Genomic DNA, 12,350 nt, shown 5'->3' on the forward strand with positions numbered 1-12,350 from the left:
ATAGTGAAGAACAAGGTTAAAACACAGTATTGAATATGATTAAAACGGTATAAAACATTTATATGCTAAAATGGCAAAGGTAAATGCTGAAGTAAATATTAAAACCTTCTAAAACTGTGGTAACATCTTGCACTGACAAGCTATCGCTGCTGCACAAAAGCTAGCAACTTTGGCAGTAATTTCGGGGTTTTGGTCTGCCAAAAGATGATCAACATAAAACCTTACCGATCTCCCTGGTAAACTTTCTAAAATTGGATTTATAAAGTGTTTACGAAGGTCTCAGTAAAAAGAGCAGTACAACAAGACATGCTCCACAGTTTCCACTGCCTCAGCCTCACAGGGACATAGGCATTCATTGTATGGTACTTTGTTATATCTTCCCTCAAGTACAACTGAAGGGAGTACATTGAATTTAGCCAAATAGAAGGCCTTCCTATGTTTTGGGATAATAAGATTATCTAAGTACTAGGCATGTCCGATCAATGAAAAAAATGTTTCAATTCTCGTTTCTAAAGCAGGGGGCACTGGCGCTTCGATATAGAAAGTATTTCCGATTTTTTCACCCAAAAATTTCGGATATTTCTGAAAATTCATAATGATTCTAAATGTTTCTAAAATGGCGGACACGCATGTGCAATTGTTACACACTGGGCTTGTATGGCAATCTTCCATGTGGACGCAGAGGATGTTAGCCCCCACCTTTGTGTCCATCGTGGAAGCTTCTGATTGGCCGGGGAGCAGCAGCCATGTTAGGCTGCGCTAAGCTAAGGTAGGTTGCAGAAAGAAAAATTTAAAAAAAATATTTTTAAATATATATTTTAAAAAAAAAATTTGGGGGGGGGAAATTAACAAAACATTAAGAGACAATTAGAGAATGGGCCAACAATGGTTCGAATTACATTGCTGGTTGCGCTGTGAGACAATGTCTCGGAATGTGTATCAAAAAGCGAGAACAATCCGAAATAATTCCGATATACGATTCAAATCGATTTTTTGGACATGTCTACTAAGTACTCTGCAGGAGTACTTTGCTATCATGTCTCCTCTCCAAATCATACATGATATTTCATGACACTTGTGTCCTGATTTAACCTTCTGGAAGCAGTTGGGGGCACTCCAGGTTTCCGAACCCAAGATTTAGTGAAATCGCATGATCTTCCAAGGGCAAGGAAACCTTTCAGGGCATCAACGTGAACTTTGGAAATAAATGTCTTAGAATCATAGAATAGTAGAGTTGGAAGAGACCACATGGGCCATCCAGTCCAACCCCCTGCTAAGAAGCAGGAAATCGCATTCAAAGCACCCCCGACAGATGGCCATCCAGCCTCCCTTCACGTATTTGTACATGGCTATCATGTCTCCTCTCAGCCTTCTCTTCTGCAGGCTAAACATGCCCAGCTCTTTAAGCCGCTCCTCATAGGGCTTGTTCTCCAGACCCTTAATCATTTTAGTCGCCCTCCTCTGGACGCTTTCCAGCTTGTCAACATCTCCCTTCAACTGTGGTGCCCAAAACTGGACACAGTGTGATTCCAGGTGTGGTCTGACCAAGGCAGAATAGAAAGAGGGGGAGCAGGACTTCCCTGGATCTAGACGCTATTCCCCTATTGATGCAGGCCAGAATCCCATTGGCTTTTTTAGCAGCCGCATCACATTGTTGGCTCATGTTTAACTTGTTGTCCACGAGGACTCCAAGGTCTTTTTCGCACACACTGCTGTCAAGCCAGGCATCGTCCCCCATTCTGTATCTTTGATTTCCATTTTTTCTGCCGAAGTGAAGTATCTTGCATTTGTCCCTGTTGAACTTCATTTTGTTAGTTTCGGCCCATCTCTCTAGTCTGTCAAGATCGTTTTGAATTCTGCTCCTGTCTTCTGTAGTGTTAGCTATCCCTCCCAGTTTTGTGTCGTCTGCAAACTTGATGATCGTGCCTGTCTTGTTCATTCCATTCCGTTTATTCTGAGACTCAAAACAGCAGACTCTGAGTTTCATTCAAAGTGCTGTTGTCTCCCTGCGAATGGATGTTCAGCACAAAATAAAGGGCTTTACAAACAACAGCATGTATTAAGTCATTGGAGAAGAGAAGCAGGTTCCTCATAGACCCACCCTGCAAAAATAGATAAATACAGGAGTGTGTGTCTGGTGCCTCGGCCCTTGGGAGAACGCTCCCTGCTAATTTCCCTTCATTAGCTGCATTAGAACATTAAAGGGGATCTGTTCCCATCTCAAAGCTGGAAACTTCTGAGCTGCCAAGCTGGCAATGAGAGAGATCATTAGCAAGTGAAATGCTCAGTGTTTTTAGTCAAATTATATTCTTAATAGCATTGAGCTGTAAGAAAACATGATAGCAGAGAACTGTAACCAGCTGGCTTGAAAAAAAGGGGGAAAAGGTATCAATATTGGTTTGTTTATAATTAAAGGTTCTGTGTGATTTAAAACAGCAAACATCCCACGTTCCTGTGCACCACATGCTTATAACCAGCCTTTCCCCCCAATCTGACATCATCTACAGTAGAGTCTCACTTATCCAACATAAACAGGCCGGCAGAATGTTGGATAAGCGAATATGTTGGATAATAAGGAGGCATTAAGGAAAAGCCTATTGAACATCAAATTAGGTTATGATTTTACAAATTAAGCACCAAAACATCATGATATACAACAAATTTGACAGAAAAGGTAGTTCAATACGCAGTAATGCTAAGTAGTAATTACTGTATTTATGAATTTAGCACCAAAATATATTGAAAACATTGACTCCAAAAATGCGTTGGATAATCCAGAACGTTGGATAAGCGAGTGTTGGATAAGTGAGACTCTACTGTATATACAGGTATAGTAAAGCTGTGTTCCTTATATAAAATGACAGAATTGTGGTTCGCTTGTTAGATTTTGAAAAATGTTTCCATCCCATGGATGGTTGAATCCATGAGTGCAGAATCTGTGGACACAAAAGGCCAACCGTACAGTTAATCCTGATGTCAGTCGGCAGAACCATGCCTTCTGCAAAAAGCCCGACAATGCAGGCATCTTGTTTGAGTTGCAGGAAGAAACTGGTACAAGCAGTTTTACTGTGATTTTGGCAGCTCCGTCAAAACCAAACCTCCCCAAATACTTAGTAACGCAACTAGAAAAAACATAAATAATTTACTGTTGCGGGAAATCCATTTCCTCTACCCTCGAGCCTTGCAACTAAGCTCGGAGAGGACAGGAAATTTTCAGAGGGAGAGACAGATGTTGTTTCCATCTTTATTAAGCAAAACATCCTTGTGCATTGACCCGCAAGATCTGCTGCCAATACATCAATGCCCAAAGTATTCCGGCAGCCAACTTCTCTCTTTTGCCTCCTCTTCCCCGCAAAGCTTCAGTGAGCTCCATTCCACGTCCCTGGGAAGCTTCTAATCCCCACGTCAGATCCAAGACTTGGTAGGAATCCTAAATGCTGTGCCTTACGATGATCTGCGGTATGGCAGTGACAAGTTGTGTTTATTATATGCAGTTCCCATAAAATCATAATATATTATCCAATTCTATAGCAGTTATTTATTTATTTATTTATTTATTTATAGTATTTATATTCCAGGGCGGATCACAATGTACATATACATGGCAAATATTCAGTGACATTAGACATACAGACAGAGACAGAGACACAGAGGCAATTTATCATTTTCCAGTTTCCGACTTCATGAGGGTATGTTCGATTCCGGCCACAGGGGAGCTGCTGCTTCGTCATCTACTGTGACACCGAGTCCTTTGATGGATTGCTTCCTCATTCCTTTCTGCATGCTGCTGGACGATTTTTATGGTGTTGTAAATTAGTTAAATTAGCCTCCCCGCAAAAGCAGTACCTAAATTTTCCTGCTTGATAGATGCAACTATCTTTCGGGTTGCTTAGGTCAACAATGAGCTGGGTCATTTTTTTTTAATGGTTGGGCGTTCAATCTGACATGGGCTGGCTTCGAACTCATGACCTCTTGGTCAGTGTTGATTTATTGCAGCTGGCTACAAACCAGCAGAGCCCCGGTGGCGAAGTGTGTTAAAGCACTGAGCTGCTGAACCAAACTCTGCCGCTTGCGTCCTCAACCAGCCGGTCACCCCTTTCCGTAGCTGCGCATCGTCGCCAAAACTCTGTGTTGAGGACACAAGCAGCAGAGTTTTGTGGGGAAGGAGTTGCCAAGCTCATTCATCGCTATGATAAGTATCTAGATTTGAATGGCGACTATGTTGAGAAGTGGTATTTGAGTGTGGCTTTCAACTGCATATGGTAAATGTTTTCTCCTATACTTTGTTCATTTTTAATTCCAAAACGTAATCTACTTTCTGGATAGTCCTCGTATATATACACTCCACTGGCCTCATTTCCAGCAGACTTCTGAAGATGCCAGCCACAGATGCATGCAAAACGTCAGGAGAGAATGCTACTGGAACATGGCCATCCAATCTGTGATGGACGCAAAGCCAGTTTATATCATAATGGACAGTTTGTGTGCTTTTGCACTTTTGGAGGTTATGATAGTCTTGGTTATTTTTATGCACTTAAATTAATTTTGATTCAGTTTGTCAATAAATAAAATGTAATTTGAAAAAGGAGACAGTTTCGATGGCTATCTAGTATCATTTCCTTGCTTTTTCCCTTTGTCTCTTCCTCCTTCTGCTTTCTTCTCTTGTCGTGTATATTCGAAGTGTCAATGAGTGTTCATATCACGGAATAATAGGAAAGATTTACAAGATCCAAACATTTAATAAGAGCCTGCTTTCATTGCAGGGAGGAGGAAATTGAAGCCCGTTGGCTGCGTACAACCTTCAGACCCCACTTCATGGTGACTTCCCCAAAAGGCTCGATTTTTTTTTTCAGCTGGAAAATATCACACTGAAAGCCCCAAATGCATGCAGATATGCCGTCTCCTCAGAAGCACTCATTCCTCCCCAAATGCCTTCTCTGCTTCTGTATTATTTCCCCTTCAAATGGAAATGATAGGACATTCCTTCTGGTCACCATTTTCAAGGAGAAATGAAGCAAAGGAGGTATTTTGGTGTACTCTGGGAGATAGGAAAGTGGCTCCCTGCACAGATGCCTATTTCTATTTAATAGGGGCAAAATGGAGCTTTATGGAAAGAGTAGGCAGATGTTATGAGGCTGCAATTCCTGGCACCTGCAACCATTGGCCATATTATGCAAAGGGAGCCTGTAGCATCTTCCAGACAGAGAAAAAGAATGTGAATTAAACTGACTTTATTCAGTACCTGGGCAACTGCAATTCTCTTGCAGGGAATTCTAATTGCCACACAAGCCCCATCTAGACTGCCATATAAAAACCAAATTCTCTGTTCTGAACTGGATTACTGTATATACTTGAGTATAAGCCTAGTTTTTCAGCCCTTTTTTTAAGACAGAAAAAGCCCCCCTCGGCTTATACTCAGGCAAGGGTCCTGGATGGCTTATATTTGGGTCAGCTTATACTCGAGAATATATGGTACATTTATTATTTTTCTCTATTATTATTGGTATTATTACATTTATTATTTTTCTCTATTATTGTTGCTACTATTACATTTATTTTACTCTTATCTTTTATTATTATTAATACATTTATTATTTCACTCTGTTTTTCTTCTTATTACAGTAGAGTCTCACTTATCCAAGCTAAACGGGCCAGCAGAAGCTTGGATAAGCGAATATCTTGGATAATAAGGAGGGATTAAGGAAAAACCTATTAAGCCTCAAATTAGGTTATGATTTTACAAATTAAGCACCAAAACATCATGTTATACAACAAATTTGACAGAAAAAGTAGTTCAATACGCAGTAATGTTATGTTGTAATTGCTGTATTTATGAATTTAGCACCAAAGTATCACGATATATTGAAAACATAGACTACAAAAATGCGTTGGATAATCCAGAATGTTGGATAAGCAAGTGTTGGATAAGTGAGACTCTACTGTACCAATAAAATTACATTAATTGAGGCATCTGTAGGTTACATGCTTTTGAATATTTACATAAAACTGTAATTTAAGATAAGTCTGTGCAACTCTGATTAAATCATTATTCTCATCTTCTTCATTGTAAATGTGCTTATGTAGCCTTTTAATAATAATAATAGAGTAAAATAATAAATGTAATAATAGTGTACAATAATAAATGTAATAACAATAATATCAGAGTGAAATCATAATAAAAGTAGAGTAAAATAAATGTAACAGCAGCAATAATAATAGAGTAAAATAATAAATGTAATAAGTAATAGAGTAAAATAATAAATGTAATAATACAAATAATAATAGAGAAAATTAATAAATGTACCATATATACCCGAATATAAGCCGACCTGAATATAAGCCAACCAGGACCCTCACCCAAGTATAAGCCGAGGAGGGCTTTTTGATTCCTAAAAAAAGGGCTGAAAAAGTCGGCTTATACTCGAGTATATATGGTAAGTACCGTACAGTTATTAAACAGGAATAACACTTTCAAGCCAGAATCATAATTCTTTTGAAATTTTGTTACATGGTGGTATCTACTTATTCCAGATTATCTGGCAGTGTAGACTCATATAATCCAGTTCAAAGCAGATAATCTTGGATAAGATCCTGAGATTTATTTTTTTTCGTGTCGGGAGTGACTTGAGAAACTGCAAGTCGCTTCTGGTGTGAGATATAAGGCTCTCAGATCTTGTCTTCTGGAAGACGAGAGCCTCCGTTCCATGCCATGCTTCAGATAAAAGCTCCATACTGAAGAATTCCTCCTTTGGCTTTGACAATTGCAATATTAATGTGGGATCGTTTTCATGACATCTCACAGAGACAGGTCGGGAGTGGTTTGCTATAACACTCTCTCACCACGAGTATTTTTTAAAAAATGGAAATGTGGTGTCACTTTAATTATTGATAGGCAGAAATGCTCGTCCACCATACGCCCACGGATATCAGAAATGGTTTCAAATGGGTTCTTTCTCAGAGGACTTGGCTGGAGTTTTGCTTAATAAACCCTGCAGAAAGGAATATTTTGTTGGAGAGACGGCGAGCGACGGAGAGTTCGCAGTCAAGCAGAAGCTTGGTGGGGCACAGCAGCCCCATAACTTTTGGAAACAAGGTTCTGCAAGAAACCTTGGGAAGACAGCACTGCAATAAGTTTGCTTTAAGGTAAAGCTAAAGGTTTTCCCCGGACATTAAGTCCAGTCCTGTCCGACTCTGGGGGTTGGTGCTCATCTCCATTTCTAAGCCGAAGAGCCGGCGTTGTCCGTAGACACATCCAAGGTCATGTGGCCAGCAAGACTGCACGGAGCACCATTACCTTCCCGCCGGAGCGGTACCTATTGATCTACTCACATTTGCAATTACAACATAACATTACTGCGTATTGAACTACTTTTTCTGTCAAATTTGTTGTATAACATGATGTTTTGGTGCTTAATTTGTAAAATCATAGTCTAATTTGATTTTTAATAGGCTTTTCCTTAATCCCTCCTTATTATCCAACATATTTGCTTATCCAACGATCTGCCGGCCCGTTTATGTGGATAAGTGAGACTCTACTGTATTTATACTTAGACTATTTACTCAATTGCAGAGAGTGAGATACCAGTAATAATAATAATAATAATAATAATAATAATAATAATAATAATAATAATAATATAGCATTAATGTGTAATGAACTACCTTTTATCCAACATTCTGCCGGCCCGTTTATGTTGGATAAATTAGACTCTACTGTATCTATTTTTATTTTTGAAAAAAATAATTTTATTTACCACTCTCGGCTTATACTTGAGCCAATGTTTTCCCAGTCTTTTGGGGGGTAAAATTAGGTGCCTCGGCTTATATTCGGGTCGGTTTATACTCGAGTATATACGGTACTTTGAAAGTAGTTCTACTCCAGAAACTTTGTTTTTGAGGCTGCTGAAAACTAGCCCGAAAAACTCACAGCAACCCAGTCATACCTCCATTCTAGAGAATTCTGGAATTTTAATTTGTTGAGGTGCTTGGAATTTCCTGTGATAGAGCTGTAGTGCCGAATTTCAGGAGAATTGGATAAGGCTACCTGATAAAGGATTCACCAAACTACAAATCACAGGATTTTATTTATTTATTTACAGTATTTATATTCCGCCCTTCTCACCCTGAAGGGGACTCAGGGCGGATTACAATGAACACATATATGGCAAACATTCAGTGCCAACAGACAAACAACATATATAGACAGACACAGAGGCATTTAACATTTTTTTCCAGCTTCACAATTCCGGCCACAGGGGGAGCTGTTGCTTCACTGTCCACTAGTGGCTGTACTTCCTCATTCCTTTCCTCGTGTTTTGCTGGCAGTTTTATGATGTTGTAAATTAGTTAAATTAGCCTCCCGCATAAAGCGTACCTAAATTTCCCTAATTGACAGATGCAACTGTCTTTCGGGGCTGCATAGGTCAACAGCAAGCCGGGCTATTTAATGGTCGGGGGCTTAACCCGACCCGGGCTCCGAACTCATGACCTCTCGGTCAGTAGTGATTTACTGCAGCTGGTTACTAGCCAGCTGCGCCACAGCCCGGCCTGCTATGGAGCCACCTGCTTAGGAGCCACCGTCAAGCTGCGGCATCAAATTGCTCTTCCTGTGTCGTGTGTTAGTGGGTGACAAACTAGGTTAACAAGATGAAAGCTAAAGGCTGGATTGCTTTGACAATGAATTTCTTCATTTTTCTTTCTTTGCACACTGTGTATATATCCCCGAATAGCTATACCAGGGATACATTTCTGTAGCTGTGGGGCAAACCGGAATAAAGCTCATGATCTGAATATTTAGTTGTGCGACAAAGCATGAATGCTAAGCAATTTCCGCTGCAACAAATGGGAGACAATTATTTTTAGTAGCAATAGAATTGCACCTAATCCCTTATTTAAACTTGGGAAGAACAGTCAGATTTACTAATGAACTCCCATGTTCCTCTGTCTTCGGCTTTCAGTCTTGCTGATACATGAAGAAGATATTTATGACTGCAGATATGGGTGTCTTTTTTTGGTCAGTGGTTTCCTTTTTTAATGTGTTTTTGTTCACTTGGGTAGATATTGTCTTGGTCTATCCAATGTATGGATACTGTGGGATATAGGAATATAGTTATTCTTATATTGTATGACACAGTTGGTTTGTGGTTGGTTTGTTTTTCATGTAAGCTGCACTGAGTCCCTTCGGGGAGATGGAGGTGTGGTATAAGAATAAAGTTGTTGTTGTTGTTGGAGGTGGGGTACAAGAATAAAGTAGTAGTAGTAGTTGTTGTTGTTGTTGTTATTATTATTTTATTATGACACAGCAAACAAGACAGATATGCTGGATTTCGTATCACAAAACCACAAGTCGAACACTTCCCAAGTGTCTAGGACTGTGTGATGATTTTCAGATGATGTGCGCAGATCCCAGTAGGATGGCCTTTTGCAGTTGGCAGATCGTAATTTTGTCAATGTCTATTGTTTCCAAATGTCGGCTGAGATCTTTTGGCACCTAATGTGCCGATCCCACCGGGACCACCTGCACTGGTTTCTGCCAGAGTCTTTGAAGTTCAATCTTGAGGTCCTGATAGCGGCTGAGTTTTTCTTGTTGTTTTTCGTCAATGTGACTGTCCCCTGGTATGGCGACATCAATGATCCAAACTTTTTTCTTTTCCACAACTGTGATGTCTGGTGTGTTGTGTTCCAGAACTTTGTCAGTCTGGATTCGGAAGTCCCACAGTATCTTTGCATGTTCATTTTCCAATACTTTTGCAGGTTTGTGATCCCACCAGTTCTTTACTGCTGGGAGGTGGTACTTGAGGCATAAGTTCCAATGAATCTTTTGGGCCACATAGTTGTGCGTCTGTTTGTAGTCTCTCTGTGCGAATTTCTTACAGCAGCTGAGGAGATGATCAATGGTTTCGTCAACTTCCTTGCATAGTCTGCATTTTGTGTCATCAGCTGATTTTTCGATCTTGGCCTTAATTGCATTTGTTCTGATGGCTTGCTCCTGGGCTGCAAGGATCAGGCCTTCTGTCTCCTTCTTCAGGGTCCCATTTGTGAGCCAGTCTGCTTATTATTATTATTACTACAGTAGAGTCTCACTTATCCAAGCTAAACGGGCTGGCAGAAGCTTGGATAAGCGAATATGTTGGATAATAAGGAGGTATTAAGGAAAAGCCTATTAAACATCAAATTAGGTTATCATTTTACAAATTAAGCACCAAAACATCATGTTTTACAACAAATTTGACAGAAAAAGCAGTTCAATACGCAGTAATGTTATTTTGTAATTACTGTATTTACGAATTTAGCAACAAAATATCATGATATATTGAAAACATTGACTACAAAAATGGCTTGGATAATCCAGAAGCTTGGATAAGCGAGGCTTGGATAAGTGAGACTCTACTGTATTATTATTATTATTATTATTATTATTATCAGTTTCCAACACACCTCACATCTCTGAGGATGCCTGCCATAGATGTGGGTGAAACATCAGGAGAGAATGCTTCTGGAACATGGCCATACAGCCCGGAAAACTCACAGCAAACCTGTGATTCCACCTGTGAAAGCCGTTGAAAACACACTCTACACATGGAGAGACAATGCTGTTATGAAGAATCAGGTCACTGGTCCATCTAACTTAGCATTTGAATTCGAAAGTCCAAAGATAAGACAAGTTGTATCTTTTCTTCAGAATGGGATGGATAAGAAAGACTTAAAAGCAGGATTTGCATCATTATGTGTTATCCACAAGTAGTTAGGATTCATCAGTGATGCTCAACCTATGCTCCCTTGCAAGGAGTTAAGACTAGGAGCTGTCATTCCAGCATCTTACAATACCTGATATGGCCTCGCTTTGGAGTATTTTAGGACATTTAAACTGCAACACTCAGTAAGGATCTGGAAGCAGTCATTTAATTCCACCGCAGTGTCACTGATACTCCGTTGGAGCTCTATCTCCTTGTTGTTTCCACAGCAGGGAGGTCCTAACAGAAGCCGTTTGACCGAGGAACCCCTTAGAGTTCATAACAGAAGAAGATTCTTGCTGAATCCAATGTAATTCCCAGAAGCTTAAAAGAAGTCCATAGGAAGGATATGCCTGTCACACCAACCTCTTGCTTCTGCTCTTCAGCAACTATTATATGGAGGGCTGTTGTTTGTTTTCCAGGCTTTATAGCCATGTTCTAGAAGCATTTTCTCCTGACGTTTCGCCCACATCTACAGAAGGCATCTTCAGACGAGAGAGTGCTTTTGGAAATGGCCACACATGTGGGGGCCGGGCTGTGGCACAGCTGGCTAGTAACCAGCTGCTATAAATCACTACTGACCGAGAGGTCATGAGTTCGAAGCCCGGGTCGGGTTAAGCCTCCGACCCGGGCCTGTTGACCTATGCAGCCCCGAAAGACAGTTGCACCTGTCAATTAGGGAAATTTATGTACGCTTTATGCGGGAGGCTAATTTACAACACCATAAAACTGCCAGCAAAACACGAGGAAAGGAATGCGGAAGTACAGCCACTACTGGACGGTGAAGCAACAGCTCCCCCTGTGGCCAGAATCGTGAAGCTGGAAAAATGTTAAAAATGCCTCTGTCTGTCTAATGTATGTTGTTTGTCTGTTGGCATTGAATGTTGGCCATATATATGTTCATTGTAATCTGCCCTGAGTCCCCTTCGGGGTGAGAAGGGCGGAATATAAATAATGTAAACAAATAAATAAATAAATACAGTCTGGAAAACACACAGCAACCCTGTGATTCCGGCCATGAAAGCCTTCGACAACATATTATTTGGACCTTTACTTTCTCTGGGACTGAAGGGAAGGGCTATACGTCACCATGTTCCATAAATTTATCCAACCTTCTATCAGCTATTTCCTACATTTTGTTGTTACTAATTTCTCAGAATAGCTCTGTGTCTTTTCTATGTTCCCATTCACCTTGACTGGATGTTGACCCAGGTTCTAATTCTCTGAAAGAGAGAGTAATGCTTCCCCTCTGGCTATTTTCTTCACTCCATGCATAAATCCATACATCCCTATTATCTCTCCTTTACCCCCTTTTCAGAGCAAAGCAGTCCTGAAAATTATACCTTTAGCTCCTGGGGAAATATATATCTGCTGCCCTTTTCTAACTTTTCCCTTTTTGGAGGGCAAGAAATACCCAAGGGTGGTTTAGCCCGTTCCTTCCTTTCACATTTAGGTTGAGTACCGCTTATCCAAAATGTTTGGGATATGTATTTTTAAAAGCTTTTGAGATACGTTCTTCTGAATATATATGTACACTAGCTGTGCCCAGCCACGCGTTGCTGTGGTGTATGGGAATCCTTGGTTGGCCAGGTTGAATAGCAGTGAATAGCCTTGCAG

The 12,350-nt window shown here is 40.3% G+C and overlaps 1 protein-coding gene across 1 annotated transcript in view; it reads left to right on the top strand.

The window, feature by feature from the left end:
- Window positions 1–12,350, top strand: part of mid2 (midline 2) — a 232,568-nt gene that overhangs the window by 139,571 nt on the left and 80,647 nt on the right. The window lies entirely within an intron of this gene.

Source organism: Anolis carolinensis, unplaced genomic scaffold, assembly GCF_035594765.1.
Source record: "Anolis carolinensis isolate JA03-04 unplaced genomic scaffold, rAnoCar3.1.pri scaffold_12, whole genome shotgun sequence".
In the NCBI taxonomy this organism is placed as follows: Eukaryota; Metazoa; Chordata; class Lepidosauria; order Squamata; family Dactyloidae; genus Anolis; species Anolis carolinensis.